The sequence below is a fragment of the Trichechus manatus genome, unplaced genomic scaffold, assembly GCF_000243295.1.
Source record: "Trichechus manatus latirostris isolate Lorelei unplaced genomic scaffold, TriManLat1.0 scaffold00046, whole genome shotgun sequence".
Taxonomy (NCBI): Eukaryota; Metazoa; Chordata; class Mammalia; order Sirenia; family Trichechidae; genus Trichechus; species Trichechus manatus.
Window position 1 is genome coordinate 7,637,594 of NW_004443982.1, and position 23,055 is coordinate 7,660,648.

Sequence of the window (23,055 nt, forward strand, 5' to 3'; positions counted from 1 at the left end):
GATATATTCCTAGGAGTGGGATTGCTGGATCGAATGGTATGTCTATTTCTTGTTTTCTGAGGAAACGCCATATCATTTTCCAAAATGGTTGTATCTCACCTTCATTCTTGATGGATATGTTCACTAGGTATAGAACTCTATGTTGTCAGATATTTTCTTTTAGCACTTTGAAGATTTTATCCCATTACCTTCTGATTTTAGTAATTTCTTTTGGGGGAAGTCAGCTGTCAGTATAATTGTTGCTCCTTTGAATGTAATCTGCCTTTTTTCTCTGGCTACTTTAAAAATTTTTATTTGCACCCTTAATTTTCTGCACTTTTACTATGATGTACTTAACTATGGATTTCTTTTATCTTTTTTGGGGGGTTATTAGAGTTTTTTGAATCTGGGATGATATCTTTAATAAATTCTGGAAAATTCTCACTTACTATCTTAAATATCGTTTCTAGACAATTTTCTCATTCCTCTCTCTCTGAGACACCAGTTACTTACAGGTCAAACATTCTTAGTGTATCCTCTGTCTCCTCCTGTTTTAGTTATCTTTTATTGCATATAAATCACTCAAAAAATTAATGGCTTAGAATACCAACCATTTCATTATTTCTAATGATTCTGTGGGTATACTTGGGCTCAGCTGGATGGTTGTTCTGCTGGTCTTGCTTGGGGTTTGTCTTGCAGCTGCAGTCAGAAGACATCTGGGATTTCTTTGAAGATGCCTTCTCACATGTTGCTGTCCTAAGTCTCAGGATCTCTGTTTTTCAAATGACCTTTTATCATGGACTGTCTGTATGGTCTCTCCAGCAAGGCAGCTGGGTTTCAGATGGTGATTCAGGGCTCTCAGAGCCCAAAAGTGGAAGCCGCCAGACTTTCTTAAGACATAGGCCCAGAACTAGCACAGTGTTACTTCTTCATTCCTTTAGTTAACGTGAGTCAAAGAGCTAACCCAGATTTAATGTGAGAGAGGACTGCACAAGGACACGAACACTGGGAAGCATGGTTTGTTGTGTCCTGTCTTTGGAGACTACCTACCATACCTCTTCTTGTTCTTTTCATCCATATTCCTCTGTAATTCATTCTGAATTCCTTTTAATCTGACTTATTTTTCTGTTCACTAATTCTTTATTCATCTATTGAATTTCTGATTTTTTAAAGTTGTATTTTCAGGTTTAAAATTTATATTTTCTCCTTTTTCAAATGTATTATCATTTTTAAAAATTGGTTTCCAGTTCCCCGCTAAAATTTTCAAGTTTGGCTTTTAGCTGCTTGTACGTATTAAGCATAGTTATCTTACATTTCAATTCTGACAGTTCTAATATTTAGAGACCTTCTGTTTTTTTCCTCTTTTTTCTTTTGTCTCTCATTTCTACTTTTTCTTGCTCATTGTTTCTTCTTGCATAAATGATTATCTTTGATTGTGTCTGAATATTGTGTTCTAAAAACTTTTGGAAGTAATTTGAGACCTAGTATGATGTCATATGCCTTTAGAGAGTGATTTTGTTTTCTTCTGTCAGGTGCCTGCAGGTACTAGCTTTTTGGAACCATCTTAATCCAACTATCCGAGCCACCCACATGACTTAAAGCCCAGGTATAAGTTCATATGAAAGCTGGTTACCTTCTGTTCACTTTGATTTTTTATTCACAAGTGAGGTGATTTATCTGTGGTGGGCCCCAGCCTCTGTGTTTTTCCCTGCTAGGGGCCATCACACATGACCTTCATCCTCGCAGCTTCCTATAGTATCAGCAAACACCCTCCCCGGCAAAAACACCCGAAGTATTTCTGCCCATCCACTTTCAGACTCAGTACTCAGGTAGTTCCTCACCATCTTAATTGCTCTTTGATGACTTTAAGATACTTTATTTTACTTTGCTCACCTTCTTCAGCTATTTTCAGTGGGAGTATGGGTCCCAATTACCTGGTCCATCATTACTAAAAGTAAAAGTTGCCATAATTTTTAGCACGGATTTGCCTTTCAGCCTTTATATTTGTTCTTTATATCTTACATGTATTCTTTTTACATAAATATAATACATATTTATGCTGATCATATTTATGCTGACCTTGGAGTACCAACAACTTGTTATACCCGTAGTTTAATATCTGTTCTGGTCAAGGCTAGCTTTTATTTTACAATCAGAGACTATTAGAACATCTTAGGGATTATCTAAACCAGGGCTTTTCAATATGTGGCTCATGCTCCTCCCGTAAGAATTATCTGAGAAAAGTTAAGGTCTGGTTCAATTCTCAGATTTTTCACATAAGGAAACAAAGGGAGAGAGTGGTTAAATGTGTTGAATTTACAGTTATATGATAATTTGTTGAGATAGAGTTACATTTGGCATGATTAAATATATGTGTCTTTTATATGTCTGTCTGTGCTACAGTATTGTAACTTGTTTGTAAATGGTGGAGCACACCTTAAAAAGATCGTTTATCTGTAATGGCACGCTTAAGTGAATGTTGCTTAGGCATATTAACTGAGCTTTAGTTTTTTTTTTCCACAAGGTTTCAGTTTTTTAATAAGTAAGGAGGGAGATGTGTTTCTTTCCCTATGAAACTTTCCCTTGACATGTTGCTGGGAAATAAAAAAGACAAGACAAATGTTAAAGCACACTGCTCAGTAGTGAGGTAATCATTTTGCATCCCTACTTGTGAAAAACCACCCTTATGAATGCTGCATTGATTTCAAGCCCTTCTTACCAGTTGACCAGCTCCAGAGACCCAAACTACCTATTTCATCAACATCCCTTTCTCGTATTGAAGCTATAGATGAAGTATCTTGAATATGAAGTTGACTCCATGCTAGAATGAACTGAAAACTCTACAAATCAGTAAGTAAAGTTGTCATCTACTATTAGTCTATTAGGGTTTTTCTTGACTGCTTGTTAGTTATCCCAGTTTTCCATTTTAACTTTCACACACTTAGGGTTGTGTAATAATGACATGGGGGCAGCATCTGACCTCCTCTAACTTCACAAAGGGGAGGTAGAATCAAGATTAACAGCCCAAGGCTGATTCCTATGAGGCACAGGTCAGACATTCCCCCTCACCCCCCATCACCATTACCAGTTCTGACACCAACCATCCCTCCCATGACACTCTACTTCTTTGCTGGGTTTGATAATTCATTGCAATGGCCACGTAGAAATCACAGACAATACTTAACAATTGTGGGGTTTATTAGGGATATATCAGGTTACGATTCAGGTTCAGGAATACTCAGGATACAGTTCTTTCATCAGGATGGGCTCTTCCCAGCCATACCCACAGGCATGCCTCTCTCTGACCCATCAGCATCTGCCCTGCTCCGGCAAGTGTTAAAAAGCTCCTTTAGCTCTGCTGATAAGTGCCCCAAGGCACCCCACTCTGTCAGTAAGCCTTGGCCTGAAGGTGCTCAGCTCTAGCTCCCTGGGTCAGTAAACCTAGTGCCACTAAGTGCCCAGAGGCACCCTGCTCCCCCAGCAAGCCTCCTGCCTGAAGGCACTCAACTTTCTTGCACCATGGGCTGGGAAGTACACCATGCAGTCTCCTGCTGGTCTCTCCTGCTGCTGTTTCTCTGCCACCACTTCTTACCGTCTTCGATGTTACAGCTGTCTCTGTTTCTCGATCTCCTGGTTCTAGGAGCTTCTCAGCACAGGGATCCTGTGTCCAAAAGGTGCGCTCCGTTCCTGGCTCTTCTTCCTTGGTAGTGGTAAGACTCTCTTCCTGCCCTGGAATTGGCTCTCTTTTAAGCCTAGCAGTATGGCAAAAGTGACCAGTCTCCTTGATGAGCCACAATTAATTACCTTATTTGTACAGTCCCACCCAATCACTTGGGTGGGAGTTATATGACCATGGTGAGAAAGACCACACAAAAACAATCCATCGCGCTGCAGTTTGGTGTTTTAATTTACTGTTTGTTATACTTTCCTTGCCTTTATTTTCACCTTTAAAATACCTTGTAGTATTATGTTTTTAACAGAGGTGTAGAGGTATCTGGGAAGAACATCAGATGATCAGAATTCTTCCCTCTAACTTTTAGGAAATTAGTTTATTTCTGGGAGCCTTTGGTTTCTTCACTTCTAAAATGAGGGATTGGATTAAATGATTTTTATAGCATGAGTCATTGATTCCTTAAAAAAATTCTAGCACCTATTAGGCATATAAGGTTGCTATGAGTCGGAATAGACTCAACGGCAACGGGTTTATTAGATATCCAAGTGGAAATATTGCATACTTGGTTGGATGGTTGAGTGTTTCCGAGAGTAGCAGTTCAGATGGAAGATGATAGACATTTGGGAATCATCAGTGCGTAGATAGCATTCAGAATCATGAGATCAAAAGAGGTCACCAAGGGAATGAGTGTAGATAGAAAAAAGGAGTGGTCTGAGGACCTCCCTGGACTGAGCCTTTGAACACCCTACTATTCACAGTAAAGGAACATAGAAGGAACCAGTGAAAGAGACCAAGAATCTGTGATAAAAGAGAAAGTAACATCTTGGGAGTCAAGTATAAAAAGTGTTTCAGGAAGAAAAGAGTGTTCAGTTGTTTGAAATGTGCCGATAATTCTGGTAAGATAAGACCCGAAAATTTGTCAGTGGATGTGTCAATGCAAAGGTCATGGGAGACCTTGACAAGCACTGTTCCTGGTGAAGTGATGAGGAGGGGCACAAGCTTTACTGAGGTGAGTTCAAGAGAGTGTGGCAGGAAGGGAGTTAAAGCAAGTATATATTAAAAAAAAACCCACTGCCGTCGAGTTGATTCCAACTAATAGCAACCCTATAGGAGAGAGTAGAATTGCCCCATAGGGTTTCCAAGGATGTAAATCTTTATGAAAGCAAACTGCCACATCATTCTCCCACGAAGTGGCTGGTGGGTTTCAACCGCTGACCTTCCGGTTAGCAGCTGAGTGCTTTAACCACTGTGCTACCACTCTGAAGGAGCTTTGCTGTCAATAGGAAGAGAGAAATGGGACCATAGCTGGAAGGGGATGTGAGGTCAAGGGTTTTGTTTTGTTTCTAAGATGGGAGAAGTGAAGTGATTGTAGTGATGTTTGTATGCTAAGAATGATCCAGCAGAGAGAGAAACATTTATGATACAGAAGATAAAGTGGAGGCAAGAAGGACCTCATATGTGAGTGGGTTGGCCTTAGCTAGGAGTACAGTATAATCATAGGAGAGAAGGTGGAGGATGTGAGCACTTTGAAAGTCATTAGCACTCTGCTTTCTGGGAACAAGGTAGGATTGCACTTCCTGGTCCTTTATGGTGTGGTGGGGTCATGTAACTGGTTGTGGCCAGTGAGTGGTGAGTGTTAAGTGAAATGTGTCATTTCTGTTCTACAGCATTTGTCAGTGTGAAAACCATCAAAAGTTATTTTCCCCTTTGCCACGGTGACTGGCATTGTTCCAGAAACTGGCTGCTCATCACCCTGCATCCCTGAGTAAGGAAGGACAACATGGAGCAGATCCCCTAGCTGACCATGACATTGAGGGCTGAGATACATAGTAAAAAGTCAAACTCATGTCATCTAGAGGGTAGCTTAAAGTTTTCAGAGCACTTTTGTGCATGGAAGAAAACAAGAAAGGACAGATGGTATAGTAGGGTTGGCTTCACATCAGCCCCGAGCTTCTTCCCTTAGGATAAGTAGAAGGCCTCTTGCCTGCCCATGCTTATCCCCTGTGCTTCATGAAGCCCCTGACATGGTGGCCTTTTCCTTTTCTGTTTTTTTCCCCCCTCTTTTCCCTTTTTTCTTCATATACCCTTCTCTTTAAAATATCTGTACTTTTCATTTGTGGTTTAAACTGGACCATGATACTTGTTTTGTCTTTGCTTCTCTTCCCTTTGTGTCATTATGGGATTGACTCTCCCTTGGGCAGGTGGTGGAGCCCCGCAGTGGTTAAGAGGTTGGCTGCTAACCAGAAAGTAGGTAGTTGGAATCCACCAGCTGCTTTTTGGAAACCTTATGGGGCAGTTCTACTCTGTCCTATAGGGTTGCTATGAGTTGGAATCAACTCGACGGCAACTGGTTTACAGGCAGGTGGTGAAGGAAGAGAAGATGAGTGGGGTGAGTTACCATGATTCAGAGTTAGGCCGGGAGGTGAGATTTGTAAGCACAAAATCACAACCCTTAGAATAAGTGATTACTGAGATAACTTGCAGAATCCTCCAACTTATAAGTAAGGAAACTGAAGCCTGAGGTTACCTGTGTTATTTAGACACTAATGGGGTAATGGGAAATTGTTATTACCTTCACACATACCCCCCTTTTTTGTACTTAAGACTTCCTCCCCCAGTATAGGGAGCATTTGCTATTAATAGTAGAAATTGTCCATATCCAGTCTGTTTTATGTGTACAGTGTGCCTCTTCCCGACCTCTTCGATCTAAATAATGCTCCAGAGGACACTCAAGCAAAGCTTCCTTTCTGTCTTTGCAACTTATAGGGACAGATACTGATTCTAACTGAGGAATTGTTTATAGCAATGCCCTGTAGTGGTGTCTGCCCTGTACTGGTCTCGAAACACTAGAAAACCAGAGGGGTTAGATAATTTCAAGAGTTGTTAAGGGCGTTTGTTGTGTTTCTTTTTGTAGGCAAGGATAGAAGAGGGCTTGTTTGAGGAGGCCCTGCTGTCTCCCTTGGTCCTAGGTTTGAGCTCCCGGGCTGAGGATCTCAGGTTTCCTGTTCACACTCACCATGTGGCCCACCTTGCCTGATTTGAGGGGAGAAGCAGCAAACCTGCGGAGCCTCTGTGCAACACCATAGAGAAGTGTTGGTTCTGCTGCGGGTGCATCAAGTTGGTGGTGCTGCTCCTGGGATAGGAATGGGGGAGCATTTGGCTGTTGGGAAAAGTCGTCTCTGGTCTCCAGGAGTCCACAGTGCTCTTGTTGGCGCTTTGTTTCTTGTAGTCTTAAAGCATTTCTGATGCTTCCTGTTAAAACATGAATACCCCTGAGAGGGAGAGAACTTCATACTCCCCAGAGCAAGTACCATGTAAAGGGTTATTTCTTAGCAGATCCTACAGCTAGATTTGGGGACAAAAGAGGGCCTTTGGGTGAGGAGGAATGAGAAGGGTGGGGCTAGCTTGGGCGGGGCTAGCTTGGGTGGTATTTCGTAGTTTGAATTTGGGGACTTGGAGAGTTTGTTGACTTCATCCTGGGGCCACAGGTTATTTCTTGAACCATGACCTTTTTCAGTGTTTGGCTCTTCTCACTCCTTTATTTGCCAGACTCCTGTAAGGCTGTACCTGGGTTTAACTACTTCAACCTTTCCTAGGACAGTATCCCCTGTGAGGGCATGCCCAGGATAAAGCCTCAAAGATTTGCTTCCCTCTAGTTTTTGATCTCCCGTATCTCTGCAGCAGTGCTCCATGTAGGTGATAGTGGCACTAGGTATGAATTAATTGAGATGAGGCAGAAGTAAGAAAAATCACGAGATGCCACCCTTATGGGTTTCAGGAACCAACTTTACCTCCCCGCCCCCAAATAGGCTGCAGTTTGTGGAGAAGTATGCAAATAACATAGAACTATATGCAAATATACTTCCCATTTTTTTTGTGATTTCACAAACCTGAATAATGGCTCTGGTGAAATCCAAATGGAGATTGTTCTTCTGAAACATATAGATTCCAAAAACCAAGAAGTCTTGAGCTATTGGGAAATTTGGTTACCGAGTCCATGTTTTTAATTCTCTAAGGCTAAGATAGAGAAATGTTCATTACATTTCAATTACAGAGGAAGTAGTCTTGGACATTCCAATCCATTCCTTTATGTAATAATTCTTACAATGGAAAGTTGAAATCATAAGCTTTAGAAAATGTGCAGTTTCCTTTGAGTTTAGCCTTTTCTGAAAGGAAGGCTGGGTGAATAAAAGTTTGCTCTACCTTCTCACTCTGTTAACTTTGGAGTTATTGTTCTTTTTACAAGTGTAGTCTCCATCGAGTAACTTTTACATTTCAGAGAAATGGAGAGGTTTGGAGAGGAGGAACCAGTGCGGGACCATTCATAAAGTCACGGTTGCTTGTAATGCTTGTGTACTCCCTCTATTCATGAATTATTCATTTTGCTGCCTTTGTTATACTAGCCATAATGTTCAATCTCCTAGACTGTCTTGTGATATATCCTCCTTTTGCTAAAAGACTACGTATCAGCAGCCTCATTTGATTTAGAAGCCAATTCAGCATACCATACATACCATTTGAGAAGAATGTTGGAATCCTTCCTGCTATGAAAATGTCATGCGTACTTAAAATGACAAAGTTTGTCCCAAGCAATGGTTTCAAGTGTTTTTTAAATGTTATTTTTGAATCTTCAAAGCAATTTAATTTTAGAGTTTTCATTTTCAATAAGTAAAATTACCCAACTATGTGTTTGGTTGTGCTTTTTAATATCAAAATGTTGATCTGGAGATGTAGAGTATCCAAAATGTAGAATGAAGTTAGTATGCCCGATTGTAAAGTATTCTTATAATAAACCTTTTCTTGAGAGGTAAAACAACCAAACCACAGAGAACGTAGAAAGATCAAATCTGAGTCATATATGCTAGGAAATAGGTTTTGTTTGTGATACTTAATATCAGACTTTCATACTCTCAAAGCATGGAATTTCCTAAACTTGAAATTCCAGGACAAGCGGTTTGGGTTCACACTCCTTTGACATCCCGCTCTCCACAAATACCATGTCCAGCTCCCTCTTAGAATTATAGTCCCCCAGACTGGCCCTTAGGGACAGTGTGCCTGCTGGAGCTGGGCTCCCTGTGGTCCTGCTTGCATGGAGGGAGGCATGTGCTCAGGTGCTCACTGAAGAGCATCATAAACGGTGACATTTTCTCCTAAACTCTTCTAGAGGGAAGAGATAAGGGGAAAGGGGGCAGGATGGGAAAGAAGCTGTTGTAACAGTGAAAGGATGGATGACCTATTAGATCATTAGGGTTAGTAATATGTTTTCTCATTGGAATCTGTAGCTTTTCTTATAGATCAGCTTCTATATGTATTCCAGCCCCAATTCAGAGTTCAAGCAGTTTTGGCCAAAGAACAGACACAGCAGCAATATGCTCTGTGGTCTGGGTTTAATCCAAAGAGGGTTGCCAGAGAACCGGAAGACTAAGGTTTGACTTGAAAGAACACGTGGTTTGGGAGAATCTGAATCATGTAGTGTTCCTTTCACTTTTTCTTAACTTGTTTTTTTTTTTCCCCCATGAGCAAAACAACGAGGCAAATGGAGAGGCCTAATTTGGATAGTGGTTGGGGTCACTGTCCTTACAGATGCTTCTAGGTTAGCACTTTCCTGTCTTTAGCAGGTGGTGAGTTGTGAGAATGAACCTCTTTCCCTCCTGTTCCTTTTATTTTATTGGATAAGAGTGAGGAGCAACAGAGGCCGGGAGCTCCTCTTTTCCTTTTCCCTGCAGGTTCCTGGAGCCACTCTGTGAGCCAGGAATGCGGTACGTAGTGTGTGGTCTCCAGTCTGACTAGGGAGGCATTTCCATTTCGAGCTCTGCTGCTGAAAGTGTCTTTATCCTGCCTGGGCTCAGAGGAGTAGGGGGAGGCTTGCCTTTCTCTGCTGCTGCTTTGTTTTCCTTTAATGAAAGCAGAGTAGGTGCTGCTGGGTGGGTGAGGGAGGGGAGGAGTAAAGCTTAGGAAAATGCTCAGAAACTTCTAGAAAAACCTAAGGTGTCTGGGGAAATGCTTGTGTGTTGTGGAGTGTGGTTTCCTGGAGAACCCTAGACCCTCCGGCGCTTCAGTAATGGAGTCAGAGAATGGGATGGAGAAGGGAAGGCAGGTAGGGACTGAGGACCAGGTTTCCAGTCTGCAGCAGTGGCAGCTGGTTCTGTCCTGCCTTGTGTAACAGAAGACTGGGGAGGAGGCAACACTTAAGCTCAGCCAACTGGCTGGTCAGCTGATTCTCAGAAGTCAGTCAGATGAATGGACCTTCTCCCGGAGTGAGGGATCACTTTAGAAGGCAAGCACAAGCCAAGGACTCTGCTTTGTTGATACTGATTTGGAGGCAAGAGGAAATGATTTTAGAAATTTTAATGAGTGCTTTTCTGTGTGTGTATGACTTTTAAAAATAAATTCACCCTCTTGTTTTTTCTCCTAACATTTTTGTCTGAAAATTTTCAAATCTCTGGCAAAGTGGAAAAAAGTTAACAGTGAAAACACATATACTTACCACCTAGATTACTAGCACTTTAATGTACATGCTTTATCAAATATCTAGCCATCTGTTAATCCATCTTGTTTTTGATGCATTTCAAAAAATGTTTTAGGTGCCACTGAGTTGGTTCTAACTCATAGAGACCCTATGTACAACAGAACGAAATGCTGCCTGGTCCTGCACATCCTCACGATCGTTGCTATGTTCGAGCCCATTGTTGCAGCCCCTGTGTCAATCCATCTCTTTGAAGGTCTTCCTCATTTTTGCTGACCCTCTACTTTACCAAGCATGATGTCCTTCTCCAGGGACTGGCCCCTCCTGATAACATGTCAAAAGTAAGTGAGACCAAGTCTCACCATCCTCGTTGCTAAGGAACATTCTGGCTGTACATCTTCCAAGATAGATTTGTTTGTTCTTCTGGCAGTCCATGGTATATTCCATGGTATACTCATAGCCCATATTCAATATTCTTAGCGTAGTGATTAAGCACTCAGCTGCTAACCAGGAGGTCAGTAGTTTGAACCCACCAGCCACTCCACGGGAGAAAGATGTGGCAGTCTGCTTGCATAAAGTTTACAGCCTAGGAAACCCTATGGGGCAGTTCTACTCTGTTCTGTAGGGTCGCTGAGTCAGAATTGACTCAATGGCAACATAATTTCAAAAAATACTTTCCCCTAAATGCTTCTGCATTATAAGCCCAGTATTTATTTACAGTTTTTTTTTTCCTTTTGAGGTAAAATTCACATACAATGGAATGCCCAGATCTTAAGTGTTCTACTGTCTTTTGAGTGCTGTATTTTCTATCATTTTGTCAGAATTTACAAATCCAAACAAAGCTTCTGGTTAGTCACATAATTGCTATAAATTATTAAAGTAATTGAGAATGAATACATTACAAGCATATTGGAAAGATTGTGTTTGGAGAGGATGTTCACTATAACACAAAGTTTGTACCCTACCCTCTTGCCCCTGCCCTCCCCACTTATACACAGCAAGAGAGAAAAAAAGTATAGAAATTAATGGTGAAGATTTTTTTCAAGATCTCAGTGTGAGAGCCTAGCTAAAAGGTGACTTCTAGTTTTTGCTGTTTGCAACCACATTCTTCCACCTTTCCATTTCTTAAATTCAAAAATGTGGTGAAACACATGTGAAATTGTGCACTACAGATTAGTAAGTAAAAACAAGTGAGCCCATGCGTACCTTGCTTGTTGGATAATCCGCCCTTGCACCCCACCTATGACTGACAGAAATGTATATGCTAGACTAGGATTGTTTTGTCAAAATGGTACCCATTGACCCATTTCTTGTCTGAGTAAAGAAATGAGGACACAATTGGATTGCGTGAACTATTTCTAAATAAGTTTAAGAGAACTGGTGATTAAACAAAATATGTCAAATAAACATATAATCCAAAGATAATACCCTGAAATGCAACTATCACCTTTTCATGGGAAGAAATATGCCAATGAAGAGTTACACTCCTTTTATTAATGGGGATATGGTCACTGTTTAAACCACAAAGAAAGCCCAGCAGCATTTGTTGGGTATAGTTACTCATCTTAAATGTTGCAAAATACCCAAGGAAAGGAAAACCAGAAAAAGAAGGGTGGGGGAGATGTTGGTGGTTTAAAAAATACAGTGACTAACTGACTTGTGCTGACTAATATCAGTGAACTCATAATGAGTAACAATAGTGAATTTAGAAGGGATATAAGTAGGAGAGCTATTTAAAGGTTACTTTTAGTACAAAGGGCAGCTGAGTTGGTCACAGCTAAGGGTTCCCTCTGGGAGATTTGGAAGTAACTCTGTTTACCCCTAAAAAGTTCTGTCTCTTATCTAAAGGAGTCATCTTGGAGAAGTTATACAGAGGTCTTTCAAGTATGTGTCCCTTTCCACTTCATCCTGGGGGGGAAATTCTTGGCAATAGCTTGCTTGTGGTTTTGCATTGAAGAAACACCATTGGTGTCCAGTGGTAAGCAAGAACAACCAGTTGATTAATAATAATAATAATAATAATAATAATAATAATAATAATAATAATGATGTTGGTGGTGATTTCTGTGAGCTAGAGATACAAAAGGTTTGTTTGAATTTATTTTTGTTTCCTTATCATGGTATAAAATTATAAGAACTGACCAACCATCCTTTTTATATACAGAGACCATATTTTTTTAATGAAAGAATATATAGTATATAAACATGGCAAAAATGCAACTGACCAAAATGTACAAAGACAGGATATTCCATTCTGGTATTTTTAATTATCTGAGTGTTCATCAGAAAATGTTTTGTTTTCATCCTTGTTGAAAGTATTTTTAAATGTTAATTTATTTCTCTTGAAACACCTTTTTCCTAACCCCACTTGAGTCCAGACTAAGTAAGGATTTGGCTGTCTTTTTCTGTCATAGTATCTATCTTAGTTTTATTGACATGGCTTATTCACTCATGTCTTGTCCCCTTTAGACTTAAACTTTTGACCATGTGGGTCATTATTATAATACCAGTGCCTGTAACTCAATGCATGTAATGTAGTAGGTACTTATTTGTTCAAAGAAATATTTAGATCATAAATTAAAGATGGACGTATCTAGCTCTGTCTTAGGGATTATGATGTCATTTGTTGTTTTATCTTGAAAAAGATATCAAACTAAGCTAAACCTAGGACATGCCCTCGTATTAAATTTTTAGCTAAAATATTTAAATAAGCTTATTTTCCCATTCTTTCTGTTAAGTTTTCTTTTTCCCTCATTATGTAGGATTTCAAGGGACTTGAGTCACTGTTAAATTTTCATGTATATTTATCTATTTGGAAGATAATCCAAGTTTATTAATTTGGATAAAACTTTGGATAAGTAATTTTCCCCTTTTAGTATGCATATTATGTGTCATAAATAAGTATGAAAATACCTTGAAGTGTGTGAGTTTGAATAGCATGATTAGGGAAAACAAAGCCTCAGGTTTTCTTGATGTTATCTGAAGGTCTTTGAGCAATTAATTGAATGGGATATTTATTTAAATAAATTTAAATCCATAGGCAAGTTGATGAACAATTTAGTTTTTTTTGTAAGAAATTTAGTGGTTTAGAAATAACCAATTTGAATTCTTATTAAAGCACGTATTATGAGTTTCCCTCGGTTTAATTTCAGTTCAACATGAAAAAGTGTATCTTTGCTTTTAAAGTTGGAGTTAACTTAAGTACTTTGTCTTAAATTTAACAACCCTATTGTTCAGAATTAGAGTTGCTGAGAACAGATTTACTCAATACCTTTCCCTCAAAACTGGTGGTAAATTTAGATGAAGCTGGTAGCACCAGAAAACACCATACTGTAGAGCTCTGTGATGTATTTAGGAATAATTTCACTTAGGAATTTTGCTTTCACAATTGGAGCAAGTTGTTTTTAAAAGGAAATAGTTTTTAAAATCCAAGTTGGTTATTGCCTTCTACTGTTTAGAGGTTTTATTTTTATTTTTTTTATGTGAGTGAAAAACGAATGTAAAGAGAGGGATTTATATGGACATTTGGCTTAAGAATTGACTTAGGCCTTTCTTTGCTTACCACCTTATTCCAAATGGAGAGTGTTTCTGTTTTTATGCCTTCTGGTTTTGGCTAGGGCCAGATAAGTATTGTCCTTCTTACGAAGAATCATATTTCCAGTTAATTCTGAAGTACTATAAGTGCTTATATGGTAGAATTCAGAGGTTGAATGTTTTTCAGTCTCATCTAAATGTTGGACTTTGGAAATATGTTAGTCAGTATGATGACTCTTATTTTCCTTTTGACATGTAAGACCCTGAATGAGTTTAATCCTGATTTTTTTTTCTTTTTTAATTCTTATTAGTGATGCTTGTAATATCTTTCCTAAAATGAAATGTCATAATTGAAATGGAACTTGATGCCTTGGGTTTAACAGAGCTTTTCAACAGAGAAATGGCAAGCCGAGTCATATGGATGATAAGAATATTTTATCGGGGAGCTATTGAATGGGCAGGGAAATATAGCAGATAACTAAAATTGAAGTGAAGAAGCCAAACCACCCCGCAACGAGTGGACAGTAGTTATTTGGTTTTAACTTCAAAAAGAACCTGGTTTTTTGTTTTGACATAAAAAGAATCCAGAAGTGATTATTGCATATCATTTGAGTTACAAAGATGAATGGGGTGTTTGGCATCAGAAAGAGTGGAAAGCATTTGTTCACTCCTTGCTCAGAGGAGTTCTCTGAATTTCATGCAGCTTTAAAGTTTGCCGGAGGGTGGAAAGTTTTTATGTTGGTCAACTCTAAAGAAAATGAGTTGTCCTAGACTGTAAAGCTAATGGTGGCACAAAGTAAGGGTTCAATAAATACGATGAATGACAGGATCAGTAAACTTTTTATCTTAAAATTCCAGAATGAATTTAAAGCTTGAATCTTGAGACATTTCAAAGAAAATAAAGCAAGTATTGTTTTATACAGTAAGGGTCAAATCATAGACTGTTATACCGAAAGGTGGTGCCCGTTGGAACTATAACGTAGGCTGGGGGAAAAATTGTCATCAGGTGAGGGACGATCCTAAAACCAAACCTACTGCCATCGTGTCGATTCTAACTCATAGTGACTGTATAGGACAGAGTAGAACTGCCCCATAGGGTTTCCAAGGCCGTAAATCTTTATAGGAGTAAACTGCCAAATCTTCCTCCCGTGGAGTGGCTGGTGGGTTCGAGCCATCAACCTTTTGGTTAGCAACCAAACACTCTAACTACTGTGCCACCAGGACTCCTTGAGGGATGATAACCAAACCAAACCCACTGCCATCGAGTTGATTCCAACTTACAGTGATTCTGTAGGACAGAGTAGAACTGCCCCATAGGGTTTCCAAGGCTGTAATCTTTACGGAAGCGGACTGCCACATCTTTCTCCTGTGGAGTGGCTGCTGAGTTCAAACTGCCAACCTTTTGATTAGCAGCCCAGTGCTTTAACCAATGCGCCACCAGGGTTCTCTGAGGGATGATCCAAAAACCAAAGTCAATTCCGACTCATAGCGACCCCATAGGGCAGAGTAGAACTACCCCATAGGGTTTCCAAGGAGCAGCTGGTGGATTTGAACTGCAGACCTTTGGGTTAGCAACCATAACTCACCATAACTCTTAACCACTGCACTACCAGGGCTCCCTGAGGGATGATAGATGTGTGAAAAGGTGTCTGGTCTCTGGTTACTGAAGAAAATAGGGTGCCATCTAGTGGACTCATTTCACTGTTACCGACCAAGTTGAGTATTTCAGTAAATCTTATTTTAGAAAATTTAGGTTCTTAATAAAATAATGTCACTATTCATTTCCTTTCTCATAGAGAGTTTATTGTTTTTTACTTTTTATTTTGAAATAATTTTACATTTACAGAAAAGTTGCAAAAGTAGTACAGAGAGTTCCCATATACCTTTCACACAGTTTCCTCTGTTAACGTCTTGCCTTAACCATGGAGCGCTTATCAAAACCAGGAAATTAACATTGGTACAGAACTATTAAGTAAATCCCAGTCTTTATTTGGATTTCATCAGTTTTCCCAATAATGTCCTTATTCTGTTCCAGGATCCCATCCAGGATCCCACAGTGCTTTTAGTCATCATGTCTCCTTAGTGTTTAATCTGAGACAGTTCCTCAGTTCAAAGAGTGTTTATTAAAAAAGCTTCTCTACGGATTGTGGCTGTTGTAAAATACATTTGAAAATATAGGAGATTTAAAAAAATTAAAGAGTATTTATAAAATAAAAATTTTGATTTAAAATTGTTTATACAACCTGTGAATTGTTCTACAGTCTTTTTTAAAATAGTTGTTCTTTTATTTCTTAAAAGAGATTATTTTCAGTGAAGCAGTCATGCATTTCAGGATTACAAAATTAGCATTATTAGTTTCTCATTTTGGAATTGTGACCTTTAAAATTAAAGATCTTTACATTTTTGTGATGGCTAGAAAGAGGAAAAGGGAATAAAAACTAAACAATTTCAAGTCTTGAGGCTTATGATTACTTGGATTCCATTATTTGTAATGCTCATTGACACCACATAATATGGCTGTATAATTTATTGTAAAATATTAAAAGAGAAGCAAAGTAGATTTACAAATGCAAAGAAATTATCACGACAGAAAATTTGTTACGTCTAGTATCATTTTATAAATAAAAATCTTGGTTAAAGAGGATTGCCTGAAGTTAAAAGGTGGGTTAATCTGCCTCTTAATAGCAGCATTAAACATTGAAATACCCGTCAAAAAAGTAAAATGTATGACTGAATCATCGAGCAATCAGAATTAGAATAATTTTTGTCATTATTGACCAACATTGTTTTTATGCTAGTGACTTTTTCAGTCAAGATAAGCGTTCTGGGAAAGTAGACATGCCTACAAAAGAAGATAAATACAGATTTCTGGAAGTACAATTTTTTTTTAATTTTATGATTTTTCTTTTGTTAATGCTCAGATGATCTGCATTTCTTCCTGCACAGGCTTTTTGTATTTGCAAAATGCTTTCTAAGTTTTACTTGTTCTGAAAAGTGAGAGGCAGGGAATAATCTTTTACAATTTTCACATTTTATTTAAAAGGAAATTGAGCCATAGGGGATTTTTATATTTTGCCTTAACTTGAACAGCAGTCTCATGCACACTGGCAGGTAGAAAAAAGGGCAACAAATTACAATGTAATTGAAAAGTAAACATCATTTTGCCAACATTTTTTTATTATGACAGTAACTGAAATTTTAAACTGAAAGACAGATCTCCTAGAATTACATACACTGCTTAATAAATCAAATGTTTTGTTCTTTAAAAATTGATATCTTAAATACAAATCAATGCTTTCAAATGCTCCTAAAATATTTACAACATTAATCAGTATATATATTTATGTAGGTTTTTAAAAAATATGTTGAACTAAGATTTCTAAACTAACTTTTTACTTGCTTATATACAGAAATAAGTATGTCTATTACAAATTGTTTTAAAAATTAAAAATGATTTTTGGCCCTTAAAGAACATCATGGTTTTGTTGCCCCCAATTAGTATAATGGTTTGAAGAACACTTATTTAATTTAGAACATGCTGTATATGACAGATGAGAATAACAAGACAGTCTTATTTCATGCATGTTAAAGCTTCATTCTCCAGAATATTGCTTTTTGCACTGTGTGACTCTTCCCTGAGTATACTGACCACAGTGAAGTCTCGGGTCCACTGAAAGCAGTGCAAAGGCCTGGAATTTCCACAGATGATGTAAGGTTTCCCTTTAGCGCATCTCCACACCCACCTTCCCCAAATCAAGTAGAAGAGGTGTGGTGATGGTGTATGACGTGAAACTGCCTCCAAAACAAAGAGGAATGATTTGGCCAGGGCCTTAGCCCACAAAGCCACCTTCTTCAGAAAATTTATCATTGGGTTGGATGTTGGCACGAGGATGAATGTGCCCTGGTTCCAAGATGCCATCAGTCCTTTTAGCCATAGTCAGCCCCTAAAGTAGCCAAACTGTAAGAGGCATGTCTGCTTTCCCAGAGCTCTTAATCTTGACTGCGAGATACAAGTGTGTTGCTTTTCCGTGGATTGTGTAATTGTGCCTTCTGTAGTTTTTTCTCAGCACGTTTTATTTTTTGTCTTTACCTATATGCATACTCAATTATTTGAAAGTTAAAACACACATAAAATAGAATTGCGTGCCTTTAAGGCAACCTAATGAAATAGTGTAATTAGTCTTTCAGGTTTCCCACATACTATTGGGAACCTTCTCTCTCCTTTCATTTCCTCAACTCCAGGCAACCCAATTGGGCCCTTGGAGGCTTTAAGTTTCTTCTCACCCGGTGCTGGTTTTGCTGGCAGAAATAAATTGGTGTGTAGTATTTATTCAGTATTTGTGGATGTCAGTTATTATCCCTTTAAGGTAAAATACTTGAAACTTAACGGAAGCCTTGGGGAGGTAATACATGAAAGCTAAGGACTGGCAATTTCAGGTTTGTGAGCATTTGAGCATGTGAACATTTTGCTACTTCTCGGTCGTTACCGCACTGCAGCTGACCCTGCCAGTGGTCTAATCACATGAGAAACACGCAAAGTAAATGTTGTAAAATCTATTTATATATATGGTCTTCTCTGGAATACAGGAAACAAGCATTTTTCAGGCTAATGAATGAAAGGAGGCTTTCCAAATAAATCCATTTACTAAATGTACTAGATCATGTTACATCTTGTGAACTGAACATAAGAGCAATGTGAACACATTCCAAAGGAAGTTGGAGAAATAAAGAATTTGCCTGTTCAGCTATATATGTCTAGACATTTTTATATCTATTTTGTGTATGTTTATTGGAGACTAGATTCTTAAATAATTTGAAGTTAATGGCTAGCAGGACTGAGATTATTTTTCATCAACCTCAAACTTTTAAGTGGAAAAAATTAATTGGTTCTTCTTCTTGCAGTCATTTGTAATTAAAAATCTGTTTTTTAAAAGAAGCCTTTTAAAATTGTATAAATTGGACTTTTTCTACACAGGTCCAAAGAAATGAGTTGATGTGAGAAAAGAGGGGTTCATAATCCCCTTAGAAATATTGAGAGATGAGGTTTCACTTTGCAGACACTTTATTCATTAGTACAAAACCACTGATTCCTAATTATTTTTTTATCGACTTCCAGTGTAGGTGCTTTGTTAACCTTTGGCTACAGTAAGAGTTCTCCACTTTTTTTAAAGTGGACTTTTATTATTGCAAACCAAGAATACTTCAAGTGGTTATAGAATAAGGCCGTTGTAGAGTAATGGGTGAAACTGTTTCCTAGATTGGTGATTATTGTATGCTTTTGAATCCTTATGTTCTGTGAGTGAATGGTATGTCTAATTATATGCTTTACAGTTCTTTGTGCTTTAATAAACGTTAACTATTCTAGCCACATTGAGTTCCCAGAACATGTAGCATTATCAAACATGTGGGAGGAATTTGTACAGTGTTTAATGAATACTAAGATTTTCTCTGTGTTGGAATTTATGAAAAATCTATTTTTCTTCATATACTCTAAATACTTTATGCTTCTAAAATAGGCTGGTTTTGGCTGCACTTTGTTTTCATGCCCCTTCCTTCTTTATTTCAGAATGTTAAATGGTATGTTAACTTGATTATGATTTGTATATATCAGAAAACTGTACGTGATTCTTCTATCATCAATACTAAATCGAAGACCTTTTTTAAGCGTTGGATTTTCTTTGTCTACATGTTTCACTCCTCAATAAGGTCTAAGCAAGGGGGTTGAGATTTTTATGCAGTGCTGAGTCCAGGGTGGCCTTCCCACCATCCACAGTGGGAAGCTAGCTATTGATTTAATACTGTGCTCATCGTATGTGATTTTAAGAACCACATACTTAACAAGAGAGATCCCAGCCTGTAGGTAGATTTATTCTATCTTAAGATGAGTCTTTGAAAATATAAGAGGTTTATGGCATCTGGAAGATCGAGTTATGGAAATTTGATTAAAAGACAAAGAGAGGGAAAATGTGGTATTTCCTGTTTTGGGGTGAACAGGGTGTCTAGGAAATTTTACTTTAAGCCTTGGTTAACTCATTGGGTTATTTTTTTAAACCTGTTACCTTCTTACCATTCTGAGGAACCACATATTAGAAGATCTGCATATTTGGTAATAAAATATTTGGCCTAGAGTATAATAACAATGATCTCTGTTTCAGAAGAGAAACAGTGTTTCAGAGTTGGCTAGATTCCACCCCTCCCTGCTTTTTGTAAACAAATGAAGAAACTGAGTGCCTAAAGGTGTGACATCCTTAAAGCTGTATAAGAACTGAAGTAGCACATGGCTTATCTAAAAGATGGAGATGAGAAAGGCTTCTACTTGATTAGTACCCTCTTGAAGAGAAATACTTTTGCTCAGATTTGCAAGTATTCACCTTCTGATTACTTAGGTTTATTTTTTCTTTAATTTAAACTTAAATTGAAAAAAAATACGTTGCTTTTAAAATGGAGGCTTTTAGAGACATTTAGATCTATCCATTTGGTTTAGGTAGAATTAACTAGCTAACTTCAGATCTACTTTTTGGAGAGCTTAAGTGTATGTATGTGTGTATACATACATACATACATACATACATACATATATATATATGTAAAATAAGGAGTCCTGGTAGTGTGTGTGTGTGTGTGTGTGTGTGTGTGTGTGTGTGTGTGTGTGTGTATAAAATAAGGAGTCCTGGTAGAGCAGTGGTTAAGCACTTGACTGCTAACTGTAAGGTCAGCAATTCAAACCCACTAGCCGCTCCGTGGGAGAAAAGAACTGGTGATCTGCTCCCATAAAGATTACAGCCTAGGAAACCCTATGGGGCAGTTCTGCTCATCCTTACAGGGTCGCTATGAGTTGGAATTGATTTGATGACACACGCGTGAGCACACACACACGCACACGCTCAAGGTTTCTGTCAAATCACATCTTGCAGAAACCATTTCAAAACTGCTTTTCATTTAGTGGTTAAATTAGAACATTTCTCTGAGGAAGAGGGCATGTCCTCCTAATTTGGGCTGTCCATCTGTCCCTGGTGCTCCCTGTGCTTGCTATATGCCTGCCTTTCTTTGAAATATTGAGCTCCTTGTGTGCTGACTGCTTGCTTTTTTGGTGCTTTTCTGTACCCAAGTGCCTGTGCTCCTGGAGTGCACCAGGCCTAGGTGCTCAGAGCCAGGTGGGGGATCCCACAAGGCAGCCCCTCCCCACTGGAGATTCATATTCAGCAGGTCCCCTGGCTAGAATCTGCTTGGGGTGGGGGGTTCTAGCTGTTGCCAGGGTTGAGAGTTCTGGCTTTAATGAGTGAAGGATTTGGTGTTTTTTTGTGGGGAGGAAGAAAGCTCATAAAGTGACATGGATGATACAAACCTCTATTCAGGATCCACGTTTGAGGTCAAAGGAGAGAATGTGAGAGGTTTTCTCATACCTTTTCAAGGACGATCATTTGTTGAACACCTGTTGTGTTCAACAGGCTCTGAAATGATGTCACCACATTTTATCCTTACTGTAACACTGTAAGCAAGAGATTATTGGTTTTATATTAGAGATGAGGCCATAGGCACTTGAGGGAAGCATTCAATCCCTTGCCAAGATCATGTAGTTAGTAAATGATGGAAGGTATACATGATCCTCAATTGTCTGATTTCACCAAACCATACCTAGAATAAAACAACACTTTGAAATGGATGCATGTCAATATGTATAACAAAATAATGATTTTAAATGCACATTTTTAATTTTGCAGAATTTTTGTCTAAGATAGGTTGTATATCTATGCCAGACCCTGTTATAGGTGCTGGGGATACAACCGTGAACATATATAAAAATAAGTGATGTTTTTATCAGATTCTGAGACGAGACTAGAAGCTTTATCTGTGCATATTTCATCATGTCCTTTCTTCACAAGCAAGGTGTTGAAACAGAACCCAAGATTAATCGTTGTCATTTTTCCATTGACTCACAGAATTACTGAGCTAACAGTGTTTCTGAGGTTACTTAGCCATCTCTTAAGAGTCTAGGGGAATGCAAACCTAAACTGTTCTATTATTGATAATTTCCAAAGAGGGTGATTTCATTAAGCCTTTGTGGTAGCTGCTGCTTTAGAATGTTACAGCCTGTTGTGATGATGATAAATTATTTTTGCCCCACCAGAGCTGGCTGGTATAATTTCGAGTTTTAAACTGAATACATAAAAGAAAACATTTTAAAAAAATTCTTAAATTCTATACCCTTCACCAAATACAGTACTTTCAGTGGTTAGGAAGTGAAGAGCAAAAGCCCAGACAGGTGGTCCAAACCTGTTTGGTATTGGTGTGGCCTGCATCCTACCCACTGTGGTATCAACTCCTGACAGTCACTCCTGCTTCCTGTCCCAAATCTATTGGTCACTTAACCTCACTTTGCAGTGTGGTTTAGAAGCTTCTGGGAACATCTCTTTTTCTAGTAAGTACCTCAGTCACCTTGTAGGTGACTCGATTTTGGTTTTCTTCCAGAAAGTTCTATGCTTTATATAGAACTGCATTCTGATTTTTGGTTCATCTGTTGATTGTTAGGGTTAGCAGAGCCTGACCTGCTATTATAATAGAATTGTCGGTTAGTGGGCTATAGACTTGAGTTGGTTTTATTAAACCCTACCATGTGGTAATTTGCCATCTTCGAAGCTTAAACGATAGCCACTTTCTCCTCAAGTCTCAGATTTTGTGATTGTTTCTATGCCTTGAAAGTATAAGGGAAAAATAGACACTTTAAATGCTTCTCATCATGAGAATGCCAGTTGTCAGGGAAAATCTCCCAAAAGAATAACGTGTCAAACCTTTATAAAAATTTCCCATTAAAAGTGTCTCATTCATTCCCTGCTCTGCAGAACTCCTGGTTTATTAAGCAGAGAGCCCTGCTCTCTGGAGTTTTTATGCTAGTTGCTAGAGCCTGCAATATCTCAGTCATGCTTGGCTTGAGTCATCTCGCAGTGGCTCCTTCATTTTGGTCTAACAAAGCACTCCTGGATAGAATCATTACTACTTTCAGTGTCCATTCTTCATCTAGCCCCTTAGTATATGCTAAATTAATATTCTTCACATACCTCCCTGAGATTGTGCTTCAGATGTAGGGAAAAAAGGGCACGTTCTAGGTTGAGGAGTTAAGCCAACATGAAATTCATTTAATCACCCAAAGATCATATATGATAATTCCCTGATTTTCCATTTTGATCACTACGACTGTGGGGATGGTGGTGGTGGGGCGTGTCTTAGGAATATTTTTTTTAAGGCTATATGTTTGCAGTCCCTGCATTTCTCTGGTAACAACTCATTTCCATTTTAATTATCTGTGTAATTGTTTAATGTCTGTATCCCCCACTAAAGTTTAAATTCCACAATGGCAGGAATTGTGTCACATTGCCTCACGTATAGTTCAATATATAGGCCAATA